Source organism: Elgaria multicarinata, chromosome 18, assembly GCF_023053635.1.
Source record: "Elgaria multicarinata webbii isolate HBS135686 ecotype San Diego chromosome 18, rElgMul1.1.pri, whole genome shotgun sequence".
NCBI classification, from domain to species: domain Eukaryota; kingdom Metazoa; phylum Chordata; class Lepidosauria; order Squamata; family Anguidae; genus Elgaria; species Elgaria multicarinata.
Window position 1 is genome coordinate 99,652 of NC_086188.1, and position 12,100 is coordinate 111,751.

At 50.0% G+C, this 12,100-nt stretch overlaps 1 long non-coding RNA gene across 1 annotated transcript; it reads right to left on the minus strand.

The window, feature by feature from the left end:
* Positions 1-7,605: 7,605 nt before the first annotated feature.
* On the minus strand, positions 7,606-11,369 carry LOC134410613 (uncharacterized). Its single transcript, XR_010026281.1, has 3 exons — positions 11,327-11,369; positions 10,567-10,710; positions 7,606-8,148 (listed from the first exon to the last, which is right to left on the minus strand). It is a non-coding gene; the product is annotated as an uncharacterized LOC134410613 (long non-coding RNA).
* Between the last annotated feature and the right edge of the window lie 731 nt (positions 11,370-12,100).

The window sequence follows — 12,100 nt, forward strand, 5'->3', positions numbered from 1 at the left end:
TTCGGCTATTGGGTGGTATAACAATTTAAAAAATAAATAAATAAAATCTGTAACTGCAGAGAACAACTGAGAAGTAGAAATGCCTTAATAATCTTTGAAGCTTTATGGGAGGCAGCTCCAAGGGGGTCACAGGCATGAGTCATCTGCTCCTGCTTTAGAGAAGGGGGGGGTCGCTCTTGGGTCGACCTGTGCCAAGAGAGGGATGGGGGGGGCGTGCACCCTGCTGCTGTCCCCATCTCTTTGCCGGCAGAAGGATAGGGGACCTGCAACCCCGTGGACTCCCTTGGTCCTCTTATGCTCTCCATCTGGGAAGGCTGTCTTGGGTGGGGGTGAGAAGTCGTGTGTTGCGAGGCTTCTTCTCTTGCCTAGAATTCTGAAGGTGGTGGTGTTGGGAGATGATGGCTCTGTCCTACGCCAGTCTTGCTACAGGGGACCTCAGGGCTCTTTTTGACCCCCATTCTTCCCAACATCTACATCAAACCGCCAGGAGACGTTAACCGGGGCCGCGGCCTGAGGCCTCACCAGTGCCTCTCCTTCTCAGCTCATAGGGTTGAGGCAGTGGAAGGTCTGAACAGGCACACGGGCAGGAGAATGGACTGGATGAGGGCCAAGAAACTCAGATTCAATCCAGACAGAACAGACGTACTGTTTGCAGGTGGGTCATCGTTCAGGCTTAGTGACGTTCACCCTGTTCTGGAGGGGGAGGGAGTTACACACTTCCTCAAGGGTGATGTCTGTGGTGGGGATGGTCACGGTTCCGCCGTTATCCGTAGAGGCACAGGCTCCCAACGTGGCTCAGAGTGGCTTTTCATCATGTGGGTTTCAACGGGGGTCAGTTTTTTTTATTTCCCTTTGGATTTTAGTTGTAGCTTATTTTAATTTAGTTCTAATTTTTCTTTTTATTTACTGCACTTTAACTCCCCACAAAGCCCAAAGTTGGTGTACAAAATATTTAAAAGAATAAGAAATTAAAAGAGAATACAGCTAATACAGAATAAAACCGGCCAAGACAATGGAAATAAATTCACTAAACTAAAAGCAACAGGAGAGAAAATCACTAAGAGTCCACTAATAATTAAAATAGCTACTAATCAGAAGTAAAAAGGATTCCTTGAACAGGTGGTGCTCTGAGCCCCCGAGGGAGCCTGTGCCTCTGCAGGCGAGGACGGAGCCACCGTCATCTCCGCACGGCAGACCTCACTCTTTAGAAGGCCTGTAACCCGCCTTCCAGAGCAGGGCGACTGTCCCTTAACCGGATCGATGAACCGCCCACAAATAGCACTTGCGTCTCGTCTGGCTTGACTCTCGGTTCACGGGCCCTCATCCAGCCCACTCTCCTGCCCAGGCGCTGGTTCAGAGCTTCCACGGCCTCAGCTCTCTGAGCTGAGAAGGAGAGGCGAAGCGAGGTGTCCTGGTTGTTGCCTCAGCCCGCTCCCCTGGAGAACCTCTCCCGACGGTTTCATGTAGCTGTCGAAAAGCATGGGGTGAAATGGTGCCCTAGGAGAGATCCATTCTCCCCTACGCCCACTTTGTCTAAGAGGCATTCTAGGCGGGAGTGGAACCGTTGCAATACGCAACTTCAAGGCAGCCTTCCCAGAAGAACAGCATCGGAGGTCCAAGAGAGTCCACGGGGTGGCACGCCCCCCCCATCCTTCTGCTGGCCCTGGTCGACCCATCGGGTGACGAAACCCAGGGCTGCGTTTCCACATGATACAGAAGTTTATCTGGTCTCAACGGGGCAGCTAGATCAGTAAGTAGCCCTGGCCAATGCCATCGCACTCTGCCAGCCGTTGGCCAATGAAGCTGATGGGCTCGGTTGTGATAGGCATCTCCACCGGTCCCGGGCCCGAGGAGGTGCTCGGGGACGCCCTGCTCCCATTTTCTTAGGGTATGTCTAGTTTGCACCTGGCTCTGAGTGTTGGGTCCCAGGTTTCTTCCAGGAAAGAAAGCCGATTCTGCAAGCCCAAAGTCCGCCGACCCGACACATGCGAGATGTTACAACAGCTCCGCTTCCTCCTGGATGGCACTGCTCCACCAGAGATAAATCCGTGGTCTCCCTTTCCGGCCCAGGCTGCAGGAGGCCGGCAGCTCCTCCGATGGACTACAAAAGCTAAGTCATGACTTCTGGGGGAGGTGCTCTAGAACATCTGGCTCCGTGTGTGCGGGGGGGGGGGCTTTTGGACTACCTCTCACCTCTCATTCTCCCTTACTGTCAACGATGTCACGCTTACTCCGGTCAAGGAAGCTCGTAGTCTTGGCTTTATATTTGACTCCTCGCTCTCCTTTACTCCTCACATCGAGGCAGTAGCTAAATCCTGTCGTTTCTTCCTGTATAATATTGCCAGGATTCGACCATTTTTGTCTGTCTCTTCTGCCAAGACTCTCGTTCACGCACTGGTTATCTCTCGGTTGGACTACTGCAACCTTCTTCTCTCTGGCCTTCCTTCATCTCACATCAGTCCGCTGGTCTCTGTCCACCACTCTGCCGCTAAGATCATCTTCTTGGCCCGCCGCTCTGACCATGTCACTCCACTTCTGAAATCTCTTCACTGGCTTCCAATTCACTTCAGAATCCAATATAAACTTCTCCTACTGACCTTCAAAGCTCTTCACGGCCTAGCTCTTGCCTATCTCTCCTCTCTCATCTCACACTATCGCCCCGCTCGGGCTCTCCGCTCCTCCGATGCCATGCTTCTCGCCTGCCCAAGGACCTCCACTTCCCTTACTCGGCTTCGTCCTTTTTCTTCTGCTGCCCCTTACGCCTGGAACGCTCTTCCAGAACACTTGAGAACTACAAACTCAATCACTGCTTTTAAGACTCAGCTCAAAACTTTTCTTTTCCCTATAGCCTTCAAATATTGAGTTTGTTCTGACTTTACACTGTTGGTTTTGCCCTACCCTGTGCCTGTTTACACTTCCCTGTGCCTGTTTGCATTCTCCTTCCCTCTTTATTGTTTACTACAACTTATTAGATTGTAAGCCTATGCGGCAGGGTCTTGCTATTTACTGTGTTATCTGTACAGCACCATGTACATTGATGGTGCTATATAAATAAATAATAATAATAATAATAATACCGAGGGCCACGCATGAAAGGTAACGAGTGTAGATACCAAAAAAGTATCATACCCCTCGTGAATTCGCTCAGGTCCCTTTCAGTGGCCTGCCGTGTCAAGGACACGCCCTCAAAGTTGCTCTAGCTTCTCCTGCACCTCCACACTCCTTGGGTTCTGTCCTTGCACCCGTGGGGGTTTCTTCCCCATCGCCACCGGTGACTGGGACTGCCGCCACGCTACCACAAGCTCCGCTAACTTTGAGGGCGTGCCGCGGGGGACGGAGGGTTCCATCTCAGAGAAGCCAGTGGAGTGGATGGTTTCAGAAGACAAATACTGTGTGGCGTGCATTCGTTTGAGCATGGAAACAGTATCCTTGTGTGTCTTGCAGTGCCGTTCAAAACCTTCCCCTCGTTTTGTTGGAAGGCGAAATCCAGAAGGATCATGGCTGGCCCAGGTCTCTCTGCGTCGCTGAGGATTGTCCTGGCGTCAATGTTCCGGATCCTGATGAGGAATGCCGTCTCCACACCACCCATCCGTGGAAGTCTACTTTCGGCCAATCGGTTTGTTAAACATTGTACTGAATTTGTGAACGGACTATTGCACGCATGCGATTGTAGAAAAAGCCCGAGAAATAGAAACGCCTTCATAACCTCTGATGCTTGGTCCGAGCCAGCTGCAGAGGCCTCATATTCTTAGTTTCCTGCACTCCTATTTTGCAACTCGTCCTGGGTGGTGGTTCGCAGGGTTCTTCTCAGAAGGAAAGCGGATCCTGCAGGCCTGATGTTCTCCATCCCAGATCTACGAGAAGCTGCAACAACTCGGCTTTCTCACGGACGGCACCCTTTCACCAGCAGTAAGACGACGGTTTCCCTTTCCAGCTGACACAGCAGGAGGCGGACAGGTCGTCAGATCGAGTAAAACAGCTAAGTTACTTTTTCTGGTGTCTGGTGCCATACAAGGTCAAGCTAAGCGTGAGTGGAAGGATTTTTAGGCAGCAGAGGGCTACGCAAAAAAGTTAAGGAGGGTAGGTTACATACGCTCTTGAATTCGCACATGGTACGCCTGTGAATTCGCACAGCCTCTCTTTTGGTAGCCCACCGTGTCAACGGCACGTCCTTAAAGTTGCTCTGGCTTCTCCTGCACTTCCTCACTCCTTGGGTTCTGTTCTTGCCCCACTTCGGCTCTCTTCCCCTTTGCCAGCGGTGACTGGGATTGTTGCCACGCTGCCACTAGCTCAGCTAACTTTAAAGGCATGCCGTGAGGTGGGCAGAATTTTATTTCTGAGAAGCCGGTTCAGGCAGCCAGGGGGGGATATTTTTAGGGAGGCAACTTCTGTTTGTCAGGTGTTTATTTGGCTATGTAACGGACAAAAAGGTATTCTTGCCTGTCTCGCTGTGATGGATTGTTAAATAAGTTCCTGCCTTTTTTCCCCTGATGGAGAAGTTCCAGGAGGAACAAGACTGCTCGTGCCCCTACGTGTTGCTGAGGACGGTCCTGGCCTTCGTGTTCTGGATCATGACAAGGAACGTCATTTCAACGACACTCGTCCGCACCCATCCGTGTGAGTCTACTTTTGGCCAGAAGATTGGTTCACCTTGATCTGCACATGCGAATGGATTATTGCGTGCATGCACATTTGAACTGCCCTGAGAACTTCGGCTATTGGGCGGTATAAAACTTTAATAAATAAATGAATAAAATCTATGACTGCAGAGAACAACTGAGAATTAGAAATACCTTAATAATCTTTGAAGCTTTATGGGAGGCAGCTCCAAGGGGGCCACAGTCATGAGTCATCTGTTCCTGTTTTAGAGAAGGGGGGTCATTCTTGGGTCGACCTGTGCCAAGAGAGGGATGGGGGGGTGCAACCCTGCTGCTGTCCCCGTCTCTTTGCCGGCAGGATAGGGGACCTGCAACCCGTGGACTCTCTTGGTCCTCTTATGCTCTCCACCTGGGACGGCTGTCTTGAGTGGGGGTGGGAAGTCGTGTGTTGCGAGGCTTCTGCTCTTGCCTAGAATACTGAAGGTGGCGGTGTTAGGAGATGATGGCTCTGTCCTACGCCAGTCTTGCTACAGGGGGCCTCAAGGATCTTTTTGACCCCCATTCTTCCCAACATCTACATCAAACCGCCAGGAGACTTTAACAGGGGCCGCGGCCTGAGGCCTCACCAGTGCCTCTTCTTCTCAGCTCATAGGGTTGAGGCAGTGGAAGCTCTGAACCAGCTCAGGGGCAGGAGAATGGACTGGATGAGGGCCAAGAAACTCAGATTCTATCCAGACAGAACAGACGTACTGTTTGCAGGTGGGTCATCGTTCCGGCTTAGTGACATTCACCCTATTCTGGAAAGGGAGGAGTTACACACTTCCTAAAGGGTGACGTCTGTGGTAGGGATGGTCACGGTTCCGCCGTTGTCCGTAGAGGCACAGGCTCCCTCAGTGGCTCAGAGTGGCTTTTCATCATGTGGGTTTCAGCAGGGGTCACAGTTTTTTTTTATTTCCCTTTGTATTTTAATTTAGTTCTTTTTTTTCTTTTTATTTACTGCACTTTAACTCCCCCCAAGCCCAAAGTTGGTGTACAAAATATTTAAAAGAATAAGAAATTAAAAGAGAATACAGCTAATACAGAATAAAACCGGCCAAGACAATGGAAATAAATTCAGTAAACTAAAAGCAACAGGAGAGAAAATCACTAAGAGTCTAATAATAATTAAAATAACTACTAATCAGAAGTAAAAAGGATTCCTTGAACAGGTGGTGCTCTCAGCCCCCGAGGGAGCCTGTGCCTCTGCAGGCGAGGACGGATCCGCCATCATCTCCGCAAGGCAGACCTCACCCTTTAGAAGGCCTGAAAAACCCCTTCCAGAACAAGGTGACTGTCACTTAACCGGATCGATGAACCGCCCACAAATAGCACTTACGTCGCGTCTGGATTGACTCTCGGTTCAGGGGCCCTCATCCAGCCCACTCTCCTGCCCAGGCGCTGGTTCAGAGCTTCCACGGCCTCAGCTCTCTGAGCTGAGAAGGAGCGGCGAAGCAAGGTGTCCTGGTTGCTGCCTCAGCCCGCTCCCCTGGAGTACCTCTCCCGGCGGTTTCATGTAGCTGTCGAAAAGCATGGGGTGAAATGCTGCCCTAGGAGAGTCTATTCTCCCCTACGCCCGCTTTGTCTAAGAGGCATTCTAGGCGGGAGTGGAACCGTTGCAATACGCAACTTCAAGGCAGCCTTCCCAGAAGGACAGCATCAGAGGTCCAAGAGTCCACGGGGTGGTACGCCCCCCATCCTTCTCCTGGCCCTGGTTAACCCATAAGGTGATGAAACCCAGGGCTGCGTTTCCACATGATACAGAATGTCATTTCTACGCCACCTGTCCGCACCCGTCTATGTGAGTCTACTTTTGGCCAGAAGACTGGTTCAACTTAAACTGGATATGCTTAGGGATTATTGCCTGTATGGACATCTGTAATTGTAATGTATAATTAGCTATAATTATGTGTAACCGATGTATCCTATTGACTATTTTAAGGATAAGAGGGTACCGTTTAAATTATGGGATTTGAGTTGGAGATTATACCATCAAGTGTATAATCTACAAGGGACGAGACCGTGGCTGGCTGAGTCGGCACAAACCTGCCCAAGGCTACAATGTCAAAGAACAGCTATTGTAAAAGGGACAGTGCAACACTTTGTCAAAGACTGCCCTGCATCACTTGCGACATGGAAAGCGATATCCACAGCCCTGGACTGGGCTGATCTTGCTTCTCAAGATTGGGAAACGATCACATCAGGCAATGAGCCCACGCCTCCTTTGAATGGACCCAGGAAACAAGTACCTCGGAAAAGAAGATGGGAAGAGGATAAAAAGGTGGTGCGATCCTTTTTTATAGTACCGTGGACTACAATACTCCGCTTCTGAAATCTCTTCATTGGCTTCCAATTCACTTCAGAATCCAATATAAACTTCTCCTGTTAACCTTCAAAGCTTTTCAGGGTCTAGCTCCTTCCTATCTCTCCTCTCTCATCTCACACTATTGCCCCGCTCGTGCTCTTCGCTCCTCTGATGCCATGCTTCTCGCCTGCCCAAGGGTCTCTACTTCCCTTGCTCGGCTCCGTCCATTTTCTTCTGCTGCCCCTGACGCCTGGAACGCTCTTCCAGAACATTTGAGAACTACAAGTTCAATCACAGCTTTTAAAGCTCAACTAAAAACTTTTCTTTTTCCTAAAGCTTTTAAAACTTGATGTTGTGCAGACTTTATACTGTTAGTTTTACCCTACCCTGTGCCTGTTTGCATTCTCTTCCCCTCCTTATTGTTTTACTATGATTTTATTAGATTGTAAGCCTATGCGGCAGAGTCTTTCTATTTACTGTTTTACTCTGTACAGCACCATGTACATTGATGGTGCTATATAAATAAATAATAATAATAATAAGGTTGATTAACCTGTTTATAATTACGGCATTAGTTTACCAAAGACAAAGGGAGATTAAGGAAAAGTATTTGGTGAATGAAGTAAGTGATGTAACTTTTGTTCAGACAAAAATTAAAAACATTAGTAGAGAAGAGAAAGGAAGGATTTCCCCAGTTCAATGGAGGAAACTTTGGCCTTGTTTATCCAATGCCGATGCACTGATTACTTAAGGTTATACAGAAATGTCATTAGTGAATATAACTTGAATGATATATTAGTGGTAACTTTAGGGACTGAGCAAGTGTATGAGTAAAACCAAAAGTCAAGAGAGAGTATCATGTTTGTGATGGTATCTTGAATGTAGTTGTAAAATTATATGTAGAAAGATTTTAATTTAATAAAAAAATTCAACCTAAAAAAATATTCAACCTAACTCTTCCTCTAACCTCTATAAGCAAGAAGAAGGGAAAAAACAACAAAAACAGTCTTCGTCGCTTTATCTAAAAAAGCCACAATACCCTCTCCTGACTTTTATTGATAAAAGGGTGCCGTACCATTTGTGGGAAAGCAGATGGAGAGCGTATCATCAGGTTTTAAACGTAAACGCAGCTAACCCGTGGTTTAAAGAAATTGAACAACTTTGTCCAAGGCTTGAATGCAGGAAACGAGTCACTTTTGCTGACCGTCCCTGTAAAGAAACAGTAGAGCATTTTGTAAAACAATGTCCGTCAGCTAGGAGAACATGGGAACAATTATCGGTGGTGCTACAATGGCCTTCCCTAAAGGACCAACATTGGGAGACTATGGTGTCTGGCCTCCCCCTTCCAAATGCAATCAAGGGCCCTATAAAACTCAGCTCAAAAAAGAAAGGGGTAGAATGGAGGAATGTACCATAGACGACAATAAGATTAATTAAACTTATGGTTATCCTCGCCTTATCTGTACAAAGAACAAAAAAGTCAGAACAAAATATACAACACACAGGATTTATTATAAATAAAATAGATACTTTAGCCATGGTAGAACGAGAAAGAATGAGTAGCGCACAGTGGCAAAAATTCTGGCCCTGGAAAAAAAGGACAACACCAGGGATCGCATGATTCAATAAAAGTGAAAATAGCCAATAAAAGGAAATTAAAGTTAATAAAGGTTGGTTTTCAGTTTAACACATTGTAGTTTGTATACATAACGTAAAAGTTAAACAAATGCTTTATGCATAATTTTTTAGAAATTATTGCATGTGAAATGTATATGCTTTGTACGTGTTTTTGTATAATTTTTGTAATATGATCTGGTAGTATATTTTTAAATAAAAAAAATTATCTTTCCCCCCCCCCCCCCCAAAATATATCTTAACCCCTAACCCTGGCCTTGCCTGTTTTTGGTCCCAAACATCACGGATCATCAAGTTCTACCCACCACCAACACAGGCATGGGCCTAGCTGGGGCCCCATGTCATTACATCAAATCAGAAGAAATCAGAAAGGCCTTGAACCTGACCCTTGGTTTCAGGGTACAGCCATCATCAGCCCACTGCCCTGACAAGCACCTGGCAGATGCCACTTGCAATTGCAGACCGTGCAAGGCGCTCGCCCTGCAGGTTCTCCAAGCCCTGCTTGGCTGGGCCAGCTGAGTGCTTGGCAAAATACACTGGTTTTATTCTGCACCCACCTGTACTCCTGAAAAGCCTTTCTGGAGGGTGGGGACTCCTGAAAAAAATGTGGGAGGCTGCCTGAAGCAGAGGGGACTTAGCCCTATCACTGATACTTGTGTGACGCCCCCCTGTACCATATCCAACAATTTTGGGCAGAGCTTTTTGTTAGGGGCAGAGATGGCTGCGGGGGGGCGGGGGGGGGAGAGAGTAAAGGACTGTTAACTTCCATAAGTGATCTTTAGGATCCAAGCCATTGAGCCAGTTCGCACGATCACCATCACTTCAACAAGCCATGGTGGGTGCTTTGTTTATGCAGCGGCTCATGCTGGGTACCGGTTGCCTAATCCCCCATCCTGCGCTTGTCGTGTGGTCGGAGCCCAGGCGGTCTTGGCTTGTTGGATGGGGAAAAAATCCTCCAATAATTTATTTGTTACATTTATATGCCGCCCCAAACCTGAAGCTCTCTGGGCGGTTTACAAAGGTTTAAAACAGCAAACATTAAAAAAAGCATACAAAATTCAAAAATCATCAGAAACATAAAAACAACAATAACCCATGGGTTGTTGGGTCTCTGGAATTTCATCTCCCTCTCTAACAACCTTGCCACCTGGATTCAGATGACAAAACAAGCCCTGCCCACACGGATGATGAGGCATGAGCTGCAGCTTGCGATCATGCCAACCTGGTCATAGTGGGCTGATTCAACGATTGCAGTATCAGTGTTCTTTTTGAAAGCCACTGAGGGTTGCTGGCGCTATTGCGCTTCTCTTGTACGTTGGGATGGTACTCAACTTTGCTTGTGTTTTTCCTAGACAGCAACTAGGTTTTTTTTGCCAGTCTCTTCTAGACTCTTTTTTGCCTTAAGCAAGTAATAAATGAGTAAGAGAAGATTGTAATCTGAATTTCTACTTGTTTGAAGTGGCATTTCTCTTTTGGCTCATTCTACGCTGAAAATTTTGAGTATCAAGGAATAGGAAGCTGTGGTCTAGAAACCGGTGTATTTGTCTATAATCGTAGGTTTAGATCAGCCTGCCCCAACCTGGTGCCCTCCAGATGTTTTGGAGTTCAGCACCCATCCGTTCCAGCCTGCAGGGCCAATGGAAAGCTGGGGATTGTGGTCCAAAATCTTGGAAGAGCACCAATTTGGGGAAGGCTGGCTTAAATATTAAAGCTGCACGGATCACATCTTATCCCTTAACATCGGGATCCACTTTTTGCCTAGCTAACGGTGTATTTTTCCATAATTCTTGTCTTGCAGCCACGTAATCCCCAGCTGCCTCGCTTGTCAGCCCAGGCGAAACGCTGCTGAGGATTACAGGGGAGCCGTGTGAATGGTGCCGGCATGGGGAGCAGCCATTCACCAACCCACCTCTTACCGCAGAGGTCAAACTCACCCCCCGCCCCGCAGCTCCCGTCCCTCCTTCATCCATCATGATTTGCCCCTCGACACACCTTGTCAGCAAAGGCCATGAGGCCATAGTCGGTCTTGCCCTGGATTGCCCGGCCCATGCCCTGCGCTGCGTGCCACATGGCATCAAAGGCCAGGAAGTTGTTCTCATGGATTTGGAACTGGTCCCTCTGGTGCTCCAGCCAGGCCTGGGGATAGAAGAGAACAAGAGCTTCCTACCCATGTGTGTGTGTGCGTGTGTGGGTCCTCTTCCTGCTCTTCCTCTCCCCCCCCCCCCGCCAAACGACTCTTTAAAAAAGAAGTACTTCAAGTGCATTTTCATACAGAACACTGTTCACACAGCGGCCACCCAGCTGTCAGCCAGGGACCAACAAAGCAGGACAGGGTGCAACAGCACCTTCCCACCCATGTTCCCCAGCAACTGGTAGCACATAGCCAGCCTTCTCTGAAGGGACCCAGCAGCCACTGTTTGCATCCAGAAGTCCCTGGCTACCCCTTGCAAGCCCCACGCGCGCGCGCGCGCCCTGCGAGAGCGCAGAGGGAGGAGGCGGAGGCGGCGGCGGAGCGGCGGCGGCGGCAGCAGCTCCCACACTGCCGAGCCAGGCCGGAGAGGTCAGGCGCTGCTCCTCCGCGCGGCCTCAGCGGTTTCTACCACGGCCAGCTTCCTTTGCCCGCCTGAAGGGGGGGGCGGGGGGCTGTCGCCTCCCCTGCCCTGAAAGAACACAGGGCGTCTTGCTGCCTCAGCCCAGGAAATAAGGAGTGCCAAGGGGCTTTCGTAGGGGCCTGTGGGGTCCATCCTCACACCCAACATTGGCGCGGTCGGGCGACGTCCCGCCTTTTCCTTCCCTCCCTGCCCGGAAGTACCGCCTTCGCCCTCACACCCAACATGGCCGCCTTCAGTGGACGCTCCGCCTTTTCCTTCCCTTACTGCCCGGAAGTTCCGCCTTCGCCCTCACACCCAACATGGCCGCCTTCAGTGGACGCTCCGCCTTTTCCTTCCCTCCCTGCCCGGAAGTTCCGCCTTCGCCCTCACACCCAACATGGCCGCCTTCAGTGGACGCTCCGCCTTTTCCTTCCCTTACTGCCCGGAAGTTCCGCCTTCGCCCTCACACCCAACATGGCCGCCTTCAGTGGACGCTCCGCCTTTTCCTTCCCTCCCTGCCCGGAAGTACCGCCTTCGCCCTCACACCCAACATGGCCGCCTTCAGTGGACGCTCCGCCTTTTCCTTCCCTCCCTGCCCGGAAGTACCGCCTTCGCCCTCACACCCAACATGGCCGCCTTCAGTGGACGCTCCGCCTTTTCCTTCCCTCCCTGCCCGGAAGTACCGCCTTTCCCCCCACCCGCGAGGACTGTGGCCGGAGCGCAGGGGGCAGAGGCTCCTCCTGAGGGACCGTTTGGACCCTTTGGAGGCCGGAGGGGGGGCGGCCTGTGGTTCTCTGCCTGTGCTTCAGAGAGGGAGCCGCCCCCTCGGGCCTGTGCTTCTGCCCCTTGCCAGCCGCGAGCCCTCGCCGTGGGATGGAGAGGAGGTCGCCCGCCGGTAAGAGGCCAGCTCCGGCGGGGAGGGTGGAGGGGAGCAG